Source organism: Osmerus mordax, chromosome 22 (assembly GCF_038355195.1).
Source record: "Osmerus mordax isolate fOsmMor3 chromosome 22, fOsmMor3.pri, whole genome shotgun sequence".
In the NCBI taxonomy this organism is placed as follows: domain Eukaryota; kingdom Metazoa; phylum Chordata; class Actinopteri; order Osmeriformes; family Osmeridae; genus Osmerus; species Osmerus mordax.
This window is the reverse complement of record NC_090071.1, coordinates 3687194-3709495: the sequence shown is the minus strand read 5'-3', so window position 1 is coordinate 3709495 and position 22302 is coordinate 3687194.

Genomic DNA, 22302 nt, shown 5'->3' with positions numbered 1-22302 from the left:
CTCCTCTATCTCCACCAGGGTCCTGACCCTCTCTCTCTCTACATCTGTCTGTCTGTCTGTCTGTCTGCCTGTCTATCTGTCTATTTATCAATATATCTCTCTTACTGTGTTTCTCTGACTCTGTCTCTCCCTCTGTCTGGTCTTGAATGAGGGCTATGGTTACCATCTTGCCAGCAGCCTCCTGTTCCTCCATGTCTTTTTTCTTCCTGGTTTTTCATTATCTCTCGTTCGCCACCTTCTCCCTGCTATATATCCCCCCCCCTTTACCTGGCACCTTGTCTGGGTCTGGTTCTCCTCGCACCCCCCTCCTTCCCCTCCATTTTTTACCTACTTTGGCACTTGGATAAGACTTCAAGCAGCTAAGCAGTTATCACCAGCTCACAGAAGTATGTGTGTGGGTTAGTGAGTGTTTATTGACACAATGTCAGTCTGTCTGTCTGTCTGTCTGTATGTATGTATGAATGAATGAATGAATGTGTATACAGTATTGACGTGTGTGTAAATATGTATCTGTGTATGTATACACACACATACATGCTGTACACATGTACATGCATAAGTACATACAGAAACATACATGCCTTTTCATCCATACTGAAGGACGTGCTGCAAGGATGTATGCGTGAGCGAGCGCTTTCACTGAGCTGTCTGAGTGAGAAGGGGAAGAAGGCCTTGCGGTGAGCAGAGATTGTGTGTGTTTCATTTAAATTCCACGTGTAGGACTCTTGTGTTCCCTAAAACAAAACAAACAATAGGTCGACAGGCTCCTATTATAACCTGGTTTGTATTGCCCACTTCCACTTGGGTGTAAATGTTCCAGAACAATGAATGAAAAAACGGATACCGGAATAATGGCCGCGTCTCCTCCTCTCCACCCTGCCTTCCCTCAAGTCCCCCGTGTCTCACACAGCTCTGGACTCGTATCAAAGCAGCTCTTTTCTTTTGTCTTTTGTTTTCACTTTTATTTATTTTTTCTTGCTTCCATCTGCCATTGGGAGGAGGTTGAAAGAGAAAAGGCTGCCAGTCCCAGCTGGATGCCTCGGCCTATTGAAGGTACCTCACCTTATAGCGTGACCGGGACAATACAGCCCCTGCCTTCCGGGAACCGTCAGAAGAGCCAGGGGTTGCGATCCAGGCCTCACGCACCCGCCCATGGGCTCCTGATTCGGGGCTGACGGCGAGCCAGGTGTTCCTCCTTCCCCTGGTTCTCTCTGCCAGGTCAGGAGACAAGTCAGGGTGGACCTGCCCATCGCCACGTCCTCCCCCTTCAGTGCCAAGGAATTACGTTGAATATTGCTCCGCTTTCATTTGACCGAACGTCAAACGGTCAGATAATCTGATAATGTTCCTTTTTCTCCGGAAGATGGTCATCCATGAGAATAACGGACCTTTGACCATAAACAAAGATATTACCCCGCAATGTGCTACTGATTGGCGTCAGGAGAGTGGTTCCGGAGACAGCTGTGCGCAGGGATTAAGAATGCTCTACAATGCCGCAATCACGTCACAGCGGGAGGAAGGCTTATCGATAAAAATGTCACAAAAAGAAAGAAAGAAAAGTTCAATTACTCTCCTCCTGTTATCGTTGATTAGGATGAGGGTTTGAATCATACATAATAACTGTGACAGGTGGTTTTCAAAATGAGAAACACAGCTAGACTCTTTGTTGTGATAAGAACCCCACATGCATCCATTGAGGTTAGACAATCTTTGATGATGAATGGCCATTATTCCTTGCTTTCCATTTCTTAAAATTAATACAATCCTGGATGGTTTTAACGTTGAAGTTAACTATAACAAGTTAAAAACATTCATTTTAGTGAAGTATTATTGAAAAGGAATGTTTTTTTCTCACACCTTTTTTTTGTACCTACATCCATACATTCACTTCCAAAGAACCTACAATTCCTTCACCAAGGTGAACTGGTTAAAAACAGTGTGGCATGGCTGACTAAACGGGTGCTTATATAACGTGATCGCTGCATGTGAGTTGAAGGAGTCTGAACCACAAATAGGAGCCAGCGAGGAAGCAGCACAATGACACCTGTGTCACAAACCAGTATCACGGTAACAGAGTCACGATCATTCCCTTCATGTTGTAACTGGGGCAAACTCGAGTCTTATGGGGAACAGTGACTTTTGGAAGACAGTGTGTGGGTTGTATGAACATTGGTGCAATACAAGGTTGTTGTAACATGGTGATGTTTTTCTTCCTGATGGTGGACTGGTATCAGGTTAAGGACAGCTATCTCCACCTTTTCACAGACCACTGTGGTCCACACACCCACCACACACCACGACGATCTTCTGCGCAATGTGACGGTCGCTCACCACCCCAAGGATACAAACCAAACTGCTGCTGGTGTGTTTCAGTCTCCTCTCACAGCCTGTCATTCCCCCTCAGTGTTTCTGTGGTCATCTGAAACACCAGCGAACCTAAAAGCCCTCTGACTTCCATCCACTTTCCAAAAGGCTTTTAGTCCACAACAAATCGGAGTTATGAGCTGGCTTTTTAACAAGACTGTGGTCAAAAGATTGTTGAGAGCGGCACTGGATCCTTGTGCTCCGTTGTCATGGTGATCTAAGTCTTTTGCAGGCCACTCCAGATGAACGTGAGAGCTCTGGTCGCTTCGAGTAGTGAAGTCGCTGGTTGCTTCAGGAGCAGATCTTGTGTCTTCTCCACCCTCCTCTACTCTTTACTACAAGACGTCCATGTTTTTCAGCTTCCACTGGAGCTACATATTCGAGGAAAGGCCCCCCATGAGACCTATTAAGAAATCGGAAGAGTAAAAACACCAGATTTCATCTGAATCCCCTGGGGACGGGAGGCTAAGAACACTTATTGGATGGTGTCCACGGTGATAACAGAAGTTGGTTGTGAATGTTTTCTGTCGGTTCCCTTGTGGTTGCCTCCTGGCGATGACACCTTTTACACTCTGAATGAACTTCATCTTACTATCGTTGTGTGTTTGTTTCTGTGCACGTTATTTCTGATTGTGTTCCTGCATGATGATATCAAGACTTCAGAGAGTAGAGGGTACGTAGCAATTTCAGAAAGTTACGAAAACTTGCTTTGTTCATTTTAATTACAGCAGTAGGCCTGTACAGTTTGGTTGAGGCTTCTCCAAATGAAGCAGTAGCCAAATAAAAAGGGTTGAACTTTCCTTGTTTCAAGCTTGGAACACCCAACCGTGTCATTACTCTTTGACCTGCCAGTGTTGGGTGAATCTCCTGGTACTAACTACAGCCCAATATGAGGGCGGAAGGAGAGAAAACAGAACATTAAATATAATGAGGCTTAGGGTCGTCTGCTTTGGCAGTAGAGCTAGCGCGCTAGTCCATGCATAAACCGCCGGTCTATATGTGTAGAAGTTCAGACAGAAAAACAAGCTTAGTCATAGTTGTGTTCATTGTGGTGTCAATCCTATCGTTTGGTTAGCATGAATTACAGCTTAGTTAGGTTAGCATTCATTACAGCTTAGTTTAGTTAGCACACATTAGCATTTGGTCACTGTTGCTATCACGAGGTTGGTAACAGACTAAAACTGTTTTCCCTCACTCCATCTCCACTGGACCCTGGCGAAGTCAGGACCTTCATAAACAGCTCCATGACCAAATGAGCAAGCTATAGAACACACTTTTCTACACATTTGGGAACCCTGAATGATGCCTTGTGTGATTAAATGACACGATAGATGACTATAGAGGCCTGTATATGATTATGTTTATTGCATGGTTCATACCATAAACAACTTGGGCTATGTGTATCAGGGTGAGTGAGCTGATCAGTATACCCATTTAAACTCAACAGCTCCACCTAGGGAGCGCATTGATCCACCTCCAAATATTTTAATAACGAGACGTGTGTGTGTGTGTGTGTGTGCACACATTCTATTAAAATCTGTGTTCTGGGAACAGTTCATGTTTCACTTTGGGTGAAACAGGAATTGAAACGGGAATGAATCCACCAAGAGAACGGAAGAGTTCTGTCGAGAATGCCTTGAGACAGACAGACTCTCGTTCATTTATTATACAGCACTCCATCTTTGTATGCTGCTGGGCCTATGAGTAATATGGCGCTGGGCATCCAAGGGGGAAATTGACTGAGCGTAAGAGAAAACAAATAACCATCCAAGTGCATTAAATGTTGTTGGGTTTAAAGTGTTGTGGGCCCGCAAAGAAAGAGCAAGGTTGGAAGTGAAGAAATAACACAATAACGCAACAGAACTTTTTGGGGGCAGTTTTTCTATGTTTTACAAATACATTGTCATGTGCAAATAGGCAACTTGCAATCTTAAGCTGACAACCGTACGTAGAAAAAAAAAAAAAAGAGCATTCCCTATACGGCTTCTGTGTGTTTTCACGACATGACGTTGCTGTTGCTGTGTCAGGGCGCGAGCTCTGAGGCAGTCGAGAGGCCAGTGCTGAGGTTGATGGAGAATGCCATGGTCGAGCGTGGGGATGAGCCAATTTGATCCAATCAGTATCAACGAGAGCCTATGACACATGGGAGGAGGACAGTTGGTCTCAACACCCTGGGTGTTTCCCGTGAATACATTTACATTTAGTCATTTATACGGTTGAGGAACACATGACGCTGCTCTTTGGCAGAAGGATGATGATGAAACTCGTACGAAACTAGTATGAAGGTCCAGTTTTCCATCTTTAGGCCCAGCTTCATGTCTGGTGAGATTGATACTGTGGTTCATTTCCTGCGACATGTCTTCAATCAGGCGGTCTGTCTGATAAAGCGTGCGTGGAACTTAAACATGCACACGCGAACACATGCGCACACAAACACACACTGATACTGGAATGCACACACAGAAATTTCCCCCCCCCCCCCATACACACACACTACAACCCACCCACGCACAGACTAGAACACACACAATGGCACAAGGGACTTTCAATTCACAAAGAATCTGTGTGCGATAGCTTTGATTAGTATCTCCAGAGTTCCAGAGCTCCCTGCAAACATTCCTCTCAGATCTTCCCCATAGATCTGCTGCCGTCTTCACAGTCCGACGCCGATAAGTGGGCTGGTCTCCTGACTCTATTAATGGACAGAACAAAACTTACCTCCTGATGAACTTCACACCGGTCGATCCTCACCATCGTTAGGGCCATGTTCAGATACACCACTTAGAACAATAGCGGGGTGGCGAGGAAGGGGGGCTTATGTGGGCCCCCCCCGCCCCCTGCTTTATTAGACCTTGTAAAAATGGAGCTGAGGTCTCCAAATAGCTATTGATCAAGGTGGCCGGCCCGGTCGTTGGGTTTGATTATTCATCTCGGAGATCCAGCGAGGCCGTGGTCAATACGGGCGAGGACGACAGGCCTCCGAGGGGCCCAAACGCAGCTCTGGGAAATGACTGTTAGTTTATCTCACACCCATCGATACATGGCGGTCCATCTGCTTTGATGATTAATACAGCACCAGATGTACACCGCTCGTAATCAGAGGTGTTTTAATGCATTTCTGTAGACGGTCGGTGATAAAGAGTAATGTATTTGTTTGGCTGTAGAGAAGGAGGGTCACCTGGGAAGTATGTGGATTGCCTAAATGAAGCCACACTCCCACTGATCCATAAATTGTGATATTAACTCTTGAGAAAAGACACTTTGTGTAATCGAATCTGTTTTTTCCTACTCTGACACAGCTAAGAACACCAGTTCTCGACTCAACAATTTGTTTTCAAACCATCATAAGCAATTCACTCAATCAAAAATCCACTCAATATCTAAATATTCCACGGACTCGGTATGGGAATCCAGAACGTGGAGGGGGGATCAGTCGGCAACAACAAAACAGCCTTATTCCCTCAGTCAGGATATTGCTGAATTTTCCTCCCTGATGTTAGAATGGTAATGGCTGGACAATGATGGCAGAGGAAGAAATCTTGTCTCTAAATGGATGTACAGCTGTTGAATTGTTTCCCCCTGAGAAATCAGGAGGAAAACTCCCCATCAATTAAAAGACACGCACCCACACACGCACGCACACACACACACACACACACACACACAGTCTCACATAGAGAGAAGGTGTGCTGGGAATGACAATCAAGCCAGCCCTAGCGATCAGCACCCTCCTTCAAGCACTTGGCTGGTTAAACTGTCTGCAAATGAAGCTCCATTGACCATGCACGCCTCTTAGGATACAAATCGTTAGCAAACGAGTCAGGCAAAAACAATGGGCTATATTCTCATGCGTGTGTGGGTGTGCATGTCTGTGTGTGTGTAGGTGTGTGGGTTTTCTGTGTGACGACTCAACACTCCGATGCTGTCCTTCCACTTCGCCTCGCCTTGACAACATTTAACCTCAGCAGGGGGTCTTGGGAGATGGTGTGTGTACTACGTGTGTGTGTGTGTGTTGGTGAGTTACGGCTCTGAACGCTCAAATCACAGCAGAACACCAGGCGGGCCTCCAGAGAAGCCAGTAGCAAAGCACTGAGGAATCCTGGGTTTGTTTGAGGAAGAGCAGGAAGCCTTATCTAAAGCCTGGTGAACAATAGGACTACACAGCCACAGCTTCCACAAAGCACTCTCTTTAGAGGCCTAGGAGGAGGGCTGGGGAGAAAGAGAAACGGAGTACTCCAGTTTTTATTACCACATGGGGGGGAAAAAAAGGAATAGAAACAGGACAGCCCTACGCATCTGAGGTTAGAAGAATAAAAAGCTCTTGCCTTAGTAGGTGTCCACCCTCTAAAAGCTTGTCAAGCTGGGCCTGAACACTCAATTCAACTAAGACTCATTTCATTGCCTGCCCGAATGCCTGAATAACTGTGCAAAATGAACTGTAAAAATAGAGAATGCAAAAGTCTACGTCAAAAGTTCAGGACATTCATTGTGTCTCCAGTTCACACTCTAGTATTGTGCCATGCATTTGGGAAAGATATTTAATCCGGTACACAGGTTTATGGAATGTATTTTCATGCGGCAAGCACACAGTGAGTACTGCACACTGCTTCTTTCTGCCTCCTAATCCTCGCGGTATTATTCACCCAAGGCAGAGAGTGGAGGGAAGATTATAAAGGAGAGGGGAGGAGGAAGAAGAAGGAAAAAACACAAAATAACAACTGAAAGTAAGAAGACTTGGCTTGTTCTTTGAAAACTTGGGCAGTAGGAGCGGATGGGGTCTTGGCTGGGCGAAGGTAGGCCTCAGACCAGATATTTTGCCATAATCATGTCCATAAGGACAGTGGTAGGGTATTTGTGATGCCCTGGTGCACTGAATAGAAATCCTAGAGCAAAATCCTTTTCTGCCGTTTCTGACATGTCTGCAAATTGATCTTGGACAACCGAGTGAGCTCAACTCTTACTATACAGTATTTATGTTCTTGTCAGTGATCAAAATACAAAAGGATAATTACTTGATGTTATTTGGTGTGAGTAAAAATGTATATATTTCAATGTCCATGTCTTGCTAAATACAATGAGCTATTATCAGTACATTACCTTTTGTGATACCTGCAAATTTGTCTCTTTGTATTCGAGATTCTGTTATACCACTGTCTGGCAAGAGACTGCACCCACAATAATTTTGATGTCGAACCTAAGATATTACATTGATTTTGTTGCACTTCACAATGCACTACTGTTGTTGAGATGTTATTAGTTGAGATATTTACTCTTGTCTGATAGCTGAGATTTAGTCCATATGCGCTCTGTCTATTACATACAGACGTTCCTTGACATCAAAATACTGTTTGAAATTCTGCACTTCTGATCCTTGTTCTTCTGTTGTACTGTCCATGTGCCCTATATGTTTGTCTCTTTGGAAAATGCATCAGTTGAATAAAATGGAAAATATAAAATGAAAGTTTATGCAACAAATGCATCGTTGACCGGGCAGTCTGTTGAAGTTTGGTTAGCCGTGCAGTGAAAACACTCATTCATTTGCATCAACTGCCTTATGTCTAATTGAAAATACGATTTGACAGCTGGACCTTTCCTTTTGAAGTTATGATTGGCCTCTTTGCAGTGTGAGAGGAGACTTGTCTTTTCACTCCCTCAAACACGCAAGTAGGTGCATGCTCAAGGTCGGATGGGTTGCCCTGGCAACAGCTCAACGCGTTTGGCGCAACGTGAGGCTTTTTAATCAGGACAGACTCACAGAATGACCTCAGAACACGAACCTTCCCTTTATCTGGAAAAGTGCTGAGTGAGGAAGCAATCGTCCCTAAATGTGTCTGACAGAGAGAGAGAGATTCAGAGAGAGAGACAGAGGGAGGCAAAAGAGAGAGAGACAGAGGGAGGCAAAAGAGAGGGAGGCAGAAGAGAGGGAGGCAAAATAGAGGGAAGCAGAAGAGAGAGAGAGCTAAGTGAAACAAAGTTAAGTGCGTTGGGGGTCCAGTCCCTGCGATCGTCTCTGGCCCTGTCCTTCGAGGTCCTTCCAGAGGGGCTTTGTTTATTATCGATCACTCCGCATTCACTGACGACCGCTGCCACAGATGCACAAGTTCCTGGCTGAGGGAAGAAAGAAGAGGACGGGTGAAGGAAAAAAACGAGGTAAGAGAGTGGAAAACGTACTTCAACACTCATGAATGTGCTGTGAGTGGTTTCATAAAAAAGGTGTTTCAAAAAGCACCTCTCCGATTTTCTTTTAATCCACTTAACCTCTCCTTCAATCCACTGATGACACTGACTGGGGAGGAAGGGAGAGGAGGTGGGGACAGGGAGGGGATGTAGGAGGGAGGGCCACAGTGGGAGGAGGGCCGGGGAACAAAGGATGCGGAGGAGAGGGGGAGGGAGGGAGGGAGGGGGCAAGGGGGAGGATGGATGAGGGTGAGAAGGATGGAAGGGAGAGGCGAAGATGAGATGGGGAGGGAAGCAAGATTGAGGATAAATGGGGGCGGGGGGGGAATCCCATCTGTTGACAACCAACATTGTTGTTATCAATGAATACAGGCCTCTGCCTTATCTCCCTGCTCAAAGATAGCGGTCAACTCCAAGTGTGTGTGTGTGTGTGCGTCTGTGTGTGTGTAGGGCCTGGCAGCCAATTATCTCCCTGCCCTCTATCCGCAGTGATTAATTTTTCTGGGTTGTCCCCTGCTTGCCTGTTATCAATCATCACTCCCCAGCAGGAAGTCTGATGAAACAAAAGGTTAATATTCCAAATAATCTCATACTGTAGGATGTGGAGAGAGGTATCAATGGGAACTATGTTGTCTTCCAGACAGCCTGATCTCGCAGTCATTACTTTCCCATAAGACATTGCAGTGACCTGAGATGAGATGCAAGGTCTGTATCCTGGTAATGGGATTAGGTTGCATTCATAAGTTGGTACAGAACCATTTTCTAAAGTTATGGTTTAATTCTGTCAGAGTCAAAGCGATGTGATTACTTCTATGAACACACTTGATCACAGTGTAAGTCTCACATAGTGTACACACCCACACGTTAGAAATACAAATGCTGTACTATGCAAACACGCACAAACACAATTATGTCATTGTGATATATGGTCCCAGTGTTTTAATGGTGTTTTTATGTGTAGAAGATAGCATACACTGTATTCCAGTGTGTTCGCACGCACATCTAATCACGTCCCAAAGTGACGCAGAAACGGCATTGTGTTCGATCTGAAGTGCAGTGGAGTTAACAATTCTGAGCTGTTCTCATCCTCGTCTCAATCCTCTGAAGCCTTTACTCCAGTGCAGGTGGAGTAGATGCACACGTGAGAGATAGGGAGAGATGGAGGGAGATTAATATTGCAGTGCAGCAAGGTGATCAATATGATCTCTGTCTCTTTAATGATGCTGAGAATGATGCGCTCCCTGATTAAGGACACAGTGGTAGAGGTTCCATCATTACAACATATTGTTAGAGGTTCCATCATGCATTAACCAGAGAATCAGTGAACACATAATATCTTTGGTAGCACTTTAGATCCATGTGCTTTACACGTAAATGAGTGAAAGTTGATCAGTAGTAGGTGTGTGCATTTTAGAAAATTAGAGAATGGAAAGAGACACAGAGACACAGAGAGAGAGACACAGAGAGAGAGACACAGAGAGAGAGACACAGAGAGAGAGACACAGAGAGAGAGACACAGAGAGAGAGACACAGAGAGAGAGACACAGAGAGAGAGACACAGAGAGAGAGACACAGAGAGAGAGACACAGAGAAAGAGACACAGAGAGAGAGACACAGAGAGAGAGACAGAGAGAGACAGACAGAGAGAGACAGACAGACAGAAGACAGACACAGATAGAAGACAGACACAGACAGAAGACAGACACAGACAGAAGACAGACACAGACAGAAGACAGGCACAGACAGAAGACAGACACAGACAGAAGACAGACAGACGACAGACAGACACAGACAGAAGACAGACAGAAGACAGACAGAAGACAGACAGAAGACAGACAGAAGACAGACAGAAGACAGTATATAAAACAGGTACAGGCAAAGAGGGCAGGGGTGCAGGAGAGTAGAGGAGACAGAATCAGAGCATACAGTTTGAGTGTGTGTGAGGGTGTAGTACTGTGTGGTACGGTGTGCGTGTGTGCATATGTGTGCTTGTGTGTGTGTGTGGTACGATGTGTGTGTGTGTGTGTGTGTGTGGCATCATGTGTGGGTAGCATTATGAACGTCTGTTAGACATGCAATAAGAATAGTCAATGCAACGCTTAAAAAATTAAAAAAACATTATTAAAAGCCATTACTAAATGCCAAGAGTGCACTCCAAAAATACCTGCAGTGTTACAAGTCTTTTCTGTTCTGTCCCCACTTAGCTTCACAGGCGCGGCTAAGATTAACACCATCGATTTTTCATGTTTCATGGAGATTTTTTTTTTTTAACACATTCCAGTTATTGGTGTGTTTTATAGTTGAGTCTAGAAAGCTTTGGCTCAAATCTCAAATGATTATTATTTTTATTTATTTTTTTACAGTAAGTTTAAATCTCTGAACAAGTAATTTCTCAGTAGACATATTGCAGAATGACTGACAACTCTCTGACTCACTCTTTGACTGACTTACTCACTGACTCACTTGCTGACTGACTTACTCACTGACTCACTCGCTGACTGACTGATTGCCTCACTGACTCTGTCAGTCTGGAAGGTTCTCCAGCAGGCAGAGGTTGTGTGTCCTAAAGCCCTCCCTTTTGCAATCCTCTCTGTTGTGTTCATGAGATGATTAAATGAAATCCGTTACTGCTACATTGTAATTTTAATGATATAGATACAATATGCAGGGTGTGTTTAATGAGATGTATACCGTATACAGTGTATGCCTAATGACATGGATCCAACTATGTAGAGACATTACACAGTAAACTGAATGGATGATAATCTGTTGCACATCATATTCAGTTGTAGGCCTACTATCCTTAACTTTCTCTAGATTAATTATTTAGTTTCAAACAATTATTTTTAATCTTGAGATGGGACACAGGGTTAGGTTCCTCCCCTCTTTCTCTGTTTTCCTTCCTCAGAACAGTCGTGTACCTCGATGTGAGGAGTGGATGGGACAGAATCATCCTTTTCATTCGAAGAAAGTTTGAGTTCAACATAAGATGTGTCCTGAACGGTGGTCAGAGTCCAGAGCCCTTCTGCTCTCCACATGACAGAGGGAATCAAGATAATTGTCTTATTGATTTTCTTGTGTTCTCTGCTCACTTCGCTGAACAGGGTTTGTTTAGGGATTGCACTTGTAGAGAAGTTTGGGATTTGTCTTTGTGTCCGCACAAAGGCCTCTCTCGAAAAGCCCCGTCGTGCCTGCACACACTCACACATTACAGTACAGGGAGTGTTGACCTGCATCCTGAGTGAGTGTGTCTGTGTGTGTGTGTGTGTGTGTCTGTGTGTATGAGTGTGTGTGTGTGTGTGTGTGAGTGTGTGTGTGTGTCTATATCTATGAATCAACTTTGTCTCCCTCCTTCACTCCCTCTTTGTCTCTCCAGGAGCAGAAAGGCAGGGCAGCAGATCACATTAAGTGTAGCTGCTGTACCATTGCCTGTAGCATGACCTGACAGACTGTTGAGATGGCCTGGATGAGGCATCTCTCTCTGTCCCTCTGTCTGTCTGTGTGTCTCTCTCTCCCTATCTTTCTCCCTCTCTCTGTTTTATCTCTTCTCCTCCCCCCGCCCCCTCCCCCCAGGTCCCTACTGGCCCTTGGCCGCTACAGAAACAACAAGGCCACAGCAGATGTAATTCACGGAGAGTTAGACATCCTCACATCAACAGACTGGGGCCTGTTATACAAAGCCCCCTGGTTGGTTTCTCCTCAGTAAGGATGTAGTCAGACATTCCAATGTGTGTGTGTGTGTGTGTGCTGCTGAACATGTCAAACTGCAGAGAATTTGTCTGAATTGCAGATAGACACTGGATGTATTAATTTTGCTCTGCAGATGTCATTCCATGCTGAACCCTTATTTTGGGATGATTGGATAAACAATGGTTTGTGCAGTGTTTTTTGTGGTCAGAATTGCAAAGCATTGGTAGGACTATTATTTTTTGATATATATGAACCTTTATTCTAAGGTCTGTAATCACTATCATCTCCTCATGCTGTCCTTTGGTAACATTGTGTCTGTAATAATGTAACATTGTGTCTGTAATATTTACATCACAGACACACTTTCCATACAGTAACATTGTATTTGTCACCCTAGTTTTCATGTTAACATTCATAACATTGTTTAGTCTGTATTTGTTGTTGCCTTCCCTCAGCAAGTCATTACAAAGGCCTGTCAGATACCCTTACGGTGATACTCTGAGCTTTGACTAAAGAACTGGGTCACAAGACTTATGTCTGTCGCTGTGCTTACTTCAACCACTGAGACACGGCCAGAGGGAACAGCACTTCCCCTAGCCCCCTGTAAGCCCAGGGCCTGGCCCCCAGGTAACTGCAGTGTCACCCCTGAGATGGAGGCCTTCATCTGGGGGAGAGGGGGCGGGAACGGTCCTTAGTTTCCGACCCATTGGTGGTGGCTGTTTTTTTTTGTTTTAGAAAGGCCCCTTGGGCCTCCTGTCTTCCTACACAGAACTCTAACCCTGCACCATAAGGCTGCTCTACATCCCTTACTGGGTCAACCACTTGGCCATGTACATTCGTTTTACAATACAACATTGAAGAATGCTGTCCGTATCACATTTAGCTATTACTGTAGTGTGAGATTGTTTGTTAAAAAGTGTCAATGTACAAAAATACTTGTTCATGGTCGTTTTTCAAGCTCTTGTAGGCTGTATGTCCGTACTTATCGGTGATGATAAAATACCACTTTTTCGAAGTGAGTTCAAGACTGCAGAGCTCCATTGAGTGTTGGTTGGAATTGACTAACTTGTCTAACAATATGAATGTACTTGGGGAGAGGAGTAGATTAACTATTAATACAGTGATACAGTGAAATAAACTGACTGGTAAAATCGTTACACCCTGAGGATCAGTGTCGGCGTCATGTGGGGGCATTCGTGAGTTACTGTGCCCCCCCCCAGGCCAAGCCCTGTAACTTTACTGTGCCCCCCCAGGCCAAGCCCTGTAACTTTACTTTTTTATTAATTACGAGGCCTCCTCCAGCTCCAGCAACTGAAGAGGGAGCTAAATGGAATTATGTTCCCACCGGTGCCACCTCTGAAGAACAAGAGATTTCTTCAGGTTAGAAGCCATGATATTTGTTATTTTGGTTGGTCGAAAGAAACTAACGTTAGCTGTGGACAACTACCCATTGTGGCCTTGGCAGTACCAAGTTTGCACTGCCCAGCCCTCATGCAAAAATGAGTGTTTTGAGATTGGAGCTGCGTTTGTGCTCGTGTGTTGGTGACGGAAAACTCATTATGAAGTATAGCTCGAGTACTCAAACAGCAGTTTGTGCGCCGACTCTACGGAGGACGGCAAACTACAGTAGCAGCAACGCGCCAACCTCACTAATACCCGACTGCGATCCGTCGTCCTCACAGGTTTCCAAGGTTTAAATCTGTTTCTGCATTTCAACCGCTTCTAAAATGCCCCAGTTACTTTTTTGCTGCACCGTTTGTCAGATTCCCACGCGTCTGTTTTTTCCAACAGGCCTTACACTTGAGCCTACTTAGACTTCTCGCTTGGAGGACGTCTTATTAAACCGTTTTGTTTTTCACAGGAGCTACTCTGTGAGTGGAGTGGAATGTTAGGAAAACTTCAGAGACCGTGGTGTAACTCAAACTTTTTAATGGTTTCTTAATCAGGCTTTAAGTGGCCCGGCCCAATAATCTTATTGCATTGTATTAGAACAGAGAGTTAGGAGTGAGCACACAACTGTAGCTCTGGTGGTGATAGTTGGCTGTGTAAAAACGCTGTAAATAACTCAAGGGTTGGGAGCTGGATGGGTTCCCAGCGAAATGGATGTGTATTTAACCACATCCATTGTCTAAGGAAATACCCCTCTTTGACAGAGTCTTATTAATGTTGCAATTTGTAAAGTTGTTCCTTGTAGCTGACAGTTTCATGTAAAATATACACACTCTATCTGATGTTCACTGAATACTATTAGGCGTTTTTAAAGAAGGTATCTTTAATTCAACCTGTTAGTGGAAAGATAAATATAGAATAAAGAACATGAAAGCATTTGGAACATCTCAGCAGAATGACTTGAACAGCTGGCTGGTGTTGCACCAAGGCCAACATAAATATGCATAAGTCCCCAATTTAACTGTTTCACAACCTTTGCGGAAACACCACATGAATTTACCCACCTAGTAGATGGACCCCCTTGGGCCATGTTTAATAATGCATAAACCCCCTTCGTCAAGGAGATATAATGGACCACAGCTCAGGATTTGAAGTAATTCCTAACCCTATATGCAGGTAATTCTCATTATCTCCAAAAGGCCTATATAGTTACAATACACTGCGTGTGTTATTGACTTACTGTGGTTTGCACAGGCTAATTATACGATACCGCTCAGCTTCAGAAATGGATGTAGGTTGCTCGCTTGGGCTAACTAATGCTGTTTTTGAAGGTCACTCCTTTTCAGTTTCAGCAATAACCAAGTAAGGTTCAATAACATCCAGAGTTGGCAGATGCTGCAATTAACCGAAATCTAAACCAGTAGGGCCAGGTGTTTGTTTCAAATAGGTAATTAGCCTTTTAAATATAACACACGCTCTTATTTCAATTGTTATTGTTAAGATTAGAGTCAGTTAAAATGTCAAAGCTGTAACAGAAACAGTTATTGAAAGCCATTAACGTTCCTGTTTTAATTGAGGACATGATGCCAGAGTAACCTGTGGATACAAGCCCATAGACTATTGTTTATGGTCTCATGTTGGGCCTACATTAGCCTTTCTTGAGAACATTTTTCATCCAATCCCAAGCACGCTGAAGTGTGTTCCCAAACTACCTTCAAGTGGAAGGAAATCCTACAGGATTAAATGGATCATTTTGTAGTTTTTGGGTAGCATGATGAGTCAAGATTTAAAAAAGCTTAATATATGAAATATGATTTGATGTCATGTCACTTATTATAATAGTCTTAGGTTAAGTGCTTACAAATAGCATGAAACATACATCCATGGAAGACTCATATAAATGTACAACAGTCCATGAACAATGTACATTTTATGTGAACATTATCTACTGTACCGGTGATTTAAAAAAGGTACTGTACATTATAGAAAGGAAAGAGGGAGATAAACAAAAGGAAAAAGAGGGGAAGGAGAGAAGGAGAGAAAAGAGAAAGGGAGAGAGCAGGAAAGAAAAGAGACAGAAGGGGACGGATAGAGAGAAAAGAAAGTTTTGTGCTTTTACAACATTTATGGAAACACTGTTAATTCACACCCCTAGGCCAAGGGTCATGAGCTTACAGTGCTCTATTTTCCCAAGCTTAGCCCCAAATTTCACTCAACTTGTACAAGAAAGCAGACAGAACTATCAAATCTAAATATGGATTTGGTTGCTATACTAACATGTAACAAGGTTGCTAAGGCGCTTCGGCAAGCAACCTCATTAGTCAGTCCAGTCCTCAGCTGTGTAGAAGATGAGTCATATCAGTGAACACTTTCATTTTTACATTAAAACCTATTACAGTTAGAAAAGTGTATATTGCACAAGATGTTTCGTCTTCCAGTGCAAGCCGCAGGACGTGCCAGATTGTTAACAAGGAGAGAGAAAAGAAATCTCTTGTGACATCCATATGGTTAACAAGAGAACCTGAGGCACTATAGTTGCTACTCAGGAGAAGTGCTGGGTAAATTTTTTTACCATTAATTTCTTAACTGCTGTAATGTCCTTGGATAGATTTCACAGAATTCCTTACAGTGAGAGGAAAATTACATTAAATTGAAGCTGAATTGTTTCTTTTTGACATGGGAAAATAATTAAGTACCCTGGAGTGGAGAGTGGAATTATCAGAACGGTTGAACCGTCATTACCTTTTCTGAAATGTTTTGAGAGAAATACATGAAATATTATCCCAGGGTCTGAATTGTAATTTCTCTATTACAGGGACGAGGATAATAGTCTCTTATTGGACTGTCCCATATAAATACATGCTAAACAACAGTAATGCTGATATTTCCAACTGCTTTCCCAGACGTGATTTCCCCTTCTAATCTTTCGGAGGAGTTTATGCTCAGAGTGCAATGCAGACTATTTGTAGATGCCTCTTCTGCCAAGATTGTTTGCCCAATGTTGCCCATAACTACAGTTATGCTCATAACGTACAACTGCTTAGGATTAGAGTGCGTTCATAGTAAGTTTGCATTTATCCGTAGTTTTGTACGTTTATATTAAGTATTTGTAGATGATCTACGGATCAACCCTCCAAATCATTTTGTAACATATCCTAACTCGATAATATTATAATTTTAGTTCGTTTAGTCTTACTGTTTTGGTCTGTAGAAATGGCTGTTGTCTATGGTTTGGCTCTGTGCACATGGTTGTATATGATGGACCAGGGTGTATATGATTACATGACCTGTAAACATGGATAAAGAAGGATGACAGGAGGGAGGGTGCAAAGGAGGGAGTGGGGGGTGGTTAGGGTTCGGAAGAGTTTAGTAAAAACATTTCAAGTCAGGGTTTTTAGCGCTGGTACTCTGCACACGGGCTAATGAGCTAACTTCAAAAGGAACACGGAAAGTGACTGAAGGAGGGATGAGAAGATGACCTCTCACAAGCACCTCTGCCGTTTCATTCTAGATGTTTTCTTTTTTTCTCTAGTGCTCAGAGCAAAATGGCAAAATGTAAATACAGCTTTGCAGTCTCGGTGAGTCAGCCACTTTGATGCAGAAACTTCTCTGTTTTCAGATCTTAAACTCAATTTTAAGACACATAAAAGGCTCTTCGGGCTGGCTGCAGCAGATGTAATGGAGATAGAGGTGGAACTGCCTCAACAATCTACGTTTCCCAGCCACATGGCTATAACGATGATCAGATGTGCATCCGACGTAAACCATCAAACCATTTATTTCCATCAAAGTTTGTTGCTCCAGTTGTGTCAGCAGTGACACGTACAGTAGTGAGTGAACAACAACACGGGGACATCATGATTGAGATGGCCCTCACTAGAAAAGACAGGCCTGTTCCTGGTCTTCCTGTGTGCTGTGGGGAGGACAGGCTGCTGAAAGGACAGGCCTGTTCCTGGTCTTCCTGTGTGCTGTGGGGAGGACAGGCTGCTGAAAGGACAGGCCTGTTCCTGGTCTTCCTGTGTGCTGTGGGGAGGACAGGCTGCTGAAAGGACAGGCCTGTTCCTGGTCTTCCTGTGTGCTGTGGGGAGGACAGGCTGCTGAAAGGACAGGCCTGTTCCTGGTCTTCCTGTGTGCTGTGGGGAGGACAGGCTGCTGAAAGGACAGGCCTGTTCCTGGTCTTCCTGTGTGCTGTGGGGAGGGCAGCCTGCTGCTGGGTTACTTTGGTGTTGGTGAGTCTACCGGATCAGGCAAAAGTATTCAGTAGCCAGCGGGAAGGTTTCTGCGACTTAACACGATCATCTGGGGGTTTTACAAGGGAACTTGTGCTTTCACCTCTTTTCAACCGGTTTGATCAGCTTCATCCAACGAAGGTCATGTTTGAACGAAACCATATGCTGTTAACTACAGAAAATGGAATAAAGGAGGGGCCTTTTTTACCTAGCCAACGGCAGGTTTACAATGTTGGTTAAGTAAACGTTATTTTAATTTGAACATCATGTACAGTGCCTGGGATTAAAAACCTTACACGCCTCCATACCTTTTTGTTTAACACATCATCTGCTACCTTGGTAACGACACCAATGCGTACATTATTGTCAAGTACACTATTGAAGATGTCCAAGCAAACGTCTAAGCTGTCCCTGAAATGTACAATCCTGACTCTCTGAGTATTGACTTCTGACAAAGTCATTCTGAGAAACATTATTTTCTTTCTTTCTCGTAAAGAAAGGAAAGAAAAAAAGTTCATTTACTGACAGGAAAAGATAGAATACTGCTGCTCTTGACATGTTGTTCTTCGAGGCTCAACAACTTTCTGATTCCTTCGCTTCACGCTGGAGCTTTTCTGCTTCCTGATTGTTTTGTAAAGCGATGCCAAGTCCTGCGTTGGACCACCGATTTCCCTCTGATAGAGATCTCGGGGGACAAGACAGCACCCAGCAACCTTCCAAAAAATACATCACAAGGAGAAAGCAACAGAAGGAGAGGCGATCCCCAGGGATCCCGAGGAGAGATATGGACAAATGAACGAGTTCCCCGGCGCGGCCTTGGCAGTCTGCTCTGCTTCAGCTCACACACGCCGCCAGACACTCCTCAGCCTCCCTCCGCAGCTCTCCCTGACCAACACACACACACGTCACACACACTCACGGACACCACTTCACCACACACACACGCACTCTCATACTACTACAACAAGCTCACACATACTAACCACACACACATAAACACATACTAACCACACACACATAAACACATACTAACCACACACACATAAACACATACTAACCACACACACACAAACACATACTAACCACGCACACAAACACATACTAACCACACACACACAAACACATACTAACCACACACACATAAACACATACTAACCACGCACACATAAACACATACTAACCACGCACACATAAACACATACCAACCACGCACACATAAACACCAAGAATATGAAATTATATTTATTGAATTATCAGCTGGTAGTATTCTTTGAGTAATCTTTAATGTAGAACGTTTTCCACTGCTTATATATATATATTTGTTTACCTCTACATTGCCTTTTCATTTCCGAAAATGCCACAAACACAACCCTTCAACAACGTATTATGTAACTTCATTTCATGTACCTACTCATTCTTCCATTAAGTTTCGAACATCGTAAAACCAAGCTTAAAGTAGGCTATCTTACTGAAAACTTCCCAAGTTCCTCCTCCCTGACTCTCAGCTGTCTAGACTTCATCTCCACAGGTCTGGCATCCAAAAGGCTGTTGTTAAATATATGTTTATTACAGTGGTGCCTCGGAGCTACCGCCACCATCATGATGACTCTGATCAATGCTGGGCACCACGCCAGCACATCCAAGCTAGCCAGCCAGCGGCGCTCCGACGAACAAGCGCCCTCCGTGAGATATCGACTCCCGGCCGGCGTACAGCCGTCACCTGACTCATCTGTCACGGAGAGAAAGACTAGAATTTGACGTTTTGTCAGTTATTATCTGAGTGAATCCAATAGCGACAGCGAATATTCGGAGCGTGCTGAGAAGGCCATAAACCCGCAGCCTAATCAACGTCACCGAACTCTTTAATCATCTGGGGGCGGGTGAATTGATATCCTTCGCTCGGATAAGGCGATGGGCCTCTGTCTCCGAGGCCGAAATTGAAGGTGGATATGGATCAATTCTTTTATTTAAGAGAGGGCCATAAGTGGTTATAAATATTTAAGTAACTTAAACACACTGCTGTGAAGGGAGTATTTCGAGTTCAGCTCGGTAGATGAGGAACAATGTTTTTCAAGTGAGTGGTGGTTATTATTTCCTTGTAGCGGTCGTGCTATATCTGATGGCTCCATGGCGAGACACTGCAGAGGCTTGTATCTGTCATTTGCCTCAAGGGTTGTCTGGGAACATTGGCAAAAAGAAACATACACATACATAATACATTGTGGGACATACGTCTTGGTTGTTGAACAAGTACAGTTCAGGGGAAAGAAAGTATACATTTCAGGTATGCAAAAAGCAGAATGCCAGTGTTCAATGTCTGTTGATTTCTTGCTCTCCTGTGCAATCCACAGACATGTCAATACCATGCGCCTGAACGGGGTATTCAAACTGTGTTTGGTATCTCCATACACTGCCTAAAACCATCCAACATTCTTGTCTGTCTCACACAAGGCAAGAGCATCAACCTAAAACTAGGGTAGTCAGGTGGCTGAAGCTGTTAGGGAAGCGGGCTAGTAATCTGAAGGTTGCCAGTTCGATTCCCGGCCGTGCCAAATGACGTTGTGTCCTTGGGCAAGGCACTTCACCCTTCTTGCCTCGGGGGGAATGTCCCTGTACTTAATGTAAGTCGCTCTGGATAAGAGCGTCTGCTAAATGACTAAATGTAAATGTAAAACACAAGAAAGAGATGGCTGCCAGTGTGTGTGTGTGTGTGTGTGTGGCCTATGGTGCTGAGGGGGTGGAATTAAGCAGAATATGCAGCTAAATGTTGCAAATTGTGGAATTATCTTTGGAGAGGTGGCGTGATGCTCAGTGTGTGAGGTACCAGACAGTGTGCAAGGTGATAACCGCCTGGGAGCATGAACGCCCCCCAAATTTTCTGGTGTTTTCAACCGTAAGATGCAAAATACTGCCAATAACAAACCTGTGTGAAGGTGTGTTGGGTTATTCTCTCTCTCTCTCTACCTCGTTTTAGGGGAGCGTTTTTCCCTCAAAGTCTCAGCTCTTGTTGCAATTCAGCGGCAATGTGGTGATATGCACTCAATATAGCAGCTTTAGCTGTCTGCCAAGGAGGCTGGGAGTGTGGCTAGATATCCTTCATTTGTTCTCAGTGTCAACATCGTAGTGTGTGTCGTGGAACAAGACAAAAATATCTTGCCTTCGGTGGATATTCCCAGAGGGTGCAGTCATTTCTAACATGCTGCACACTTCAAACACACCCATTTTCTTTTTTTTTTTACCTTTATTTATCCAGGTAAAATCAATTGAGAACCAATTCTCATTTACAATGATGACAATGATTTACAATCATTAGCCATCTACCATTCCAGTTTTTTTTTTTTGGTTACCAGATTAAGACATCGTATCCTAGACAAGATGCCGACATGTTCTTTCGCTCAAGGGGACGTATCGTCCTGAGGTGAAGGAATACCCCCCCCCTCCCCCAGTCCTGAAACAAAGGTGGTAATGAACATTTCCGTCCACATCTGCTTGTTTACCCATATTTTGAATGCCACCATTGGGCCCTCCGGCCTGCTCTCAGATCATTAGCAGTGAAAGCATGATGTATGAATCAGACTTGAGAGACCAACTTGTGTGTGCTTAGCCCCATCCCCAGACAGTCCCAGTTTAATTGTGCATTAAAGACCAGGCGCTGCATCGTTTGTTACATACGTTGTGTACATACCTAACCCTTCTTAATTCCTATTTGAATACTAATTAATCCTGAAACGAAAAGATCAACTTCATTAACTTTGGCAGCTCGTGGCAGACACGGAGGTTAATTACTAAAATAGTAATGGACAAGATAGTGTTTGGTATTCACGAAATGTTTAATGATGACTGAGGATAGTGAGAAATAGTACATTGAAACAAAAAAATATACGTGCGAAAGGTTAACTTCAAGTTCTGTTGAGACTTTTGGGAGTAATTCCAACTAGACAAAAAAAGTCACTCAAAAGTCACTCAAAATGACTATTTCCAATTAGACGGAATTAAAAGTAATTGGGTGTGCTCAAGCCTTCGGCGAGAGCTCAACCTTTGTTCTCTCACATATATATTATTGGGTGTGCTCAAGCCTTCGGCGAGAGCACAACCTTTGTTCTCTCACATATATATTATTATTATTATTTTTATTTCTTTTTGCCCCCCTAAAACTCAGTAAATACTTGGCCTACATAGACAACGTAGGTGTCAAAAGTTTCGTCTTGGTAGCGATTGAGTTGCTTCTATTGGAATTTACGTTCCGTTGCATGGTTTAAGCTTAAATTAAGTTTTTGTGGCGAAAAGTGAAGCTAACGGTGGCTAATTTGCTAGCCACAGTCACTGACGTTACTAACGTCACTAACGTCACGAAAACACGCGTGACTACCTTTGCCAGAACATTCGTTTAGCATCTGTTAACTTGGGGGATAGCTAGGCTAACTATAGCTTTACTGCAAGGCAGCTGCAGAAA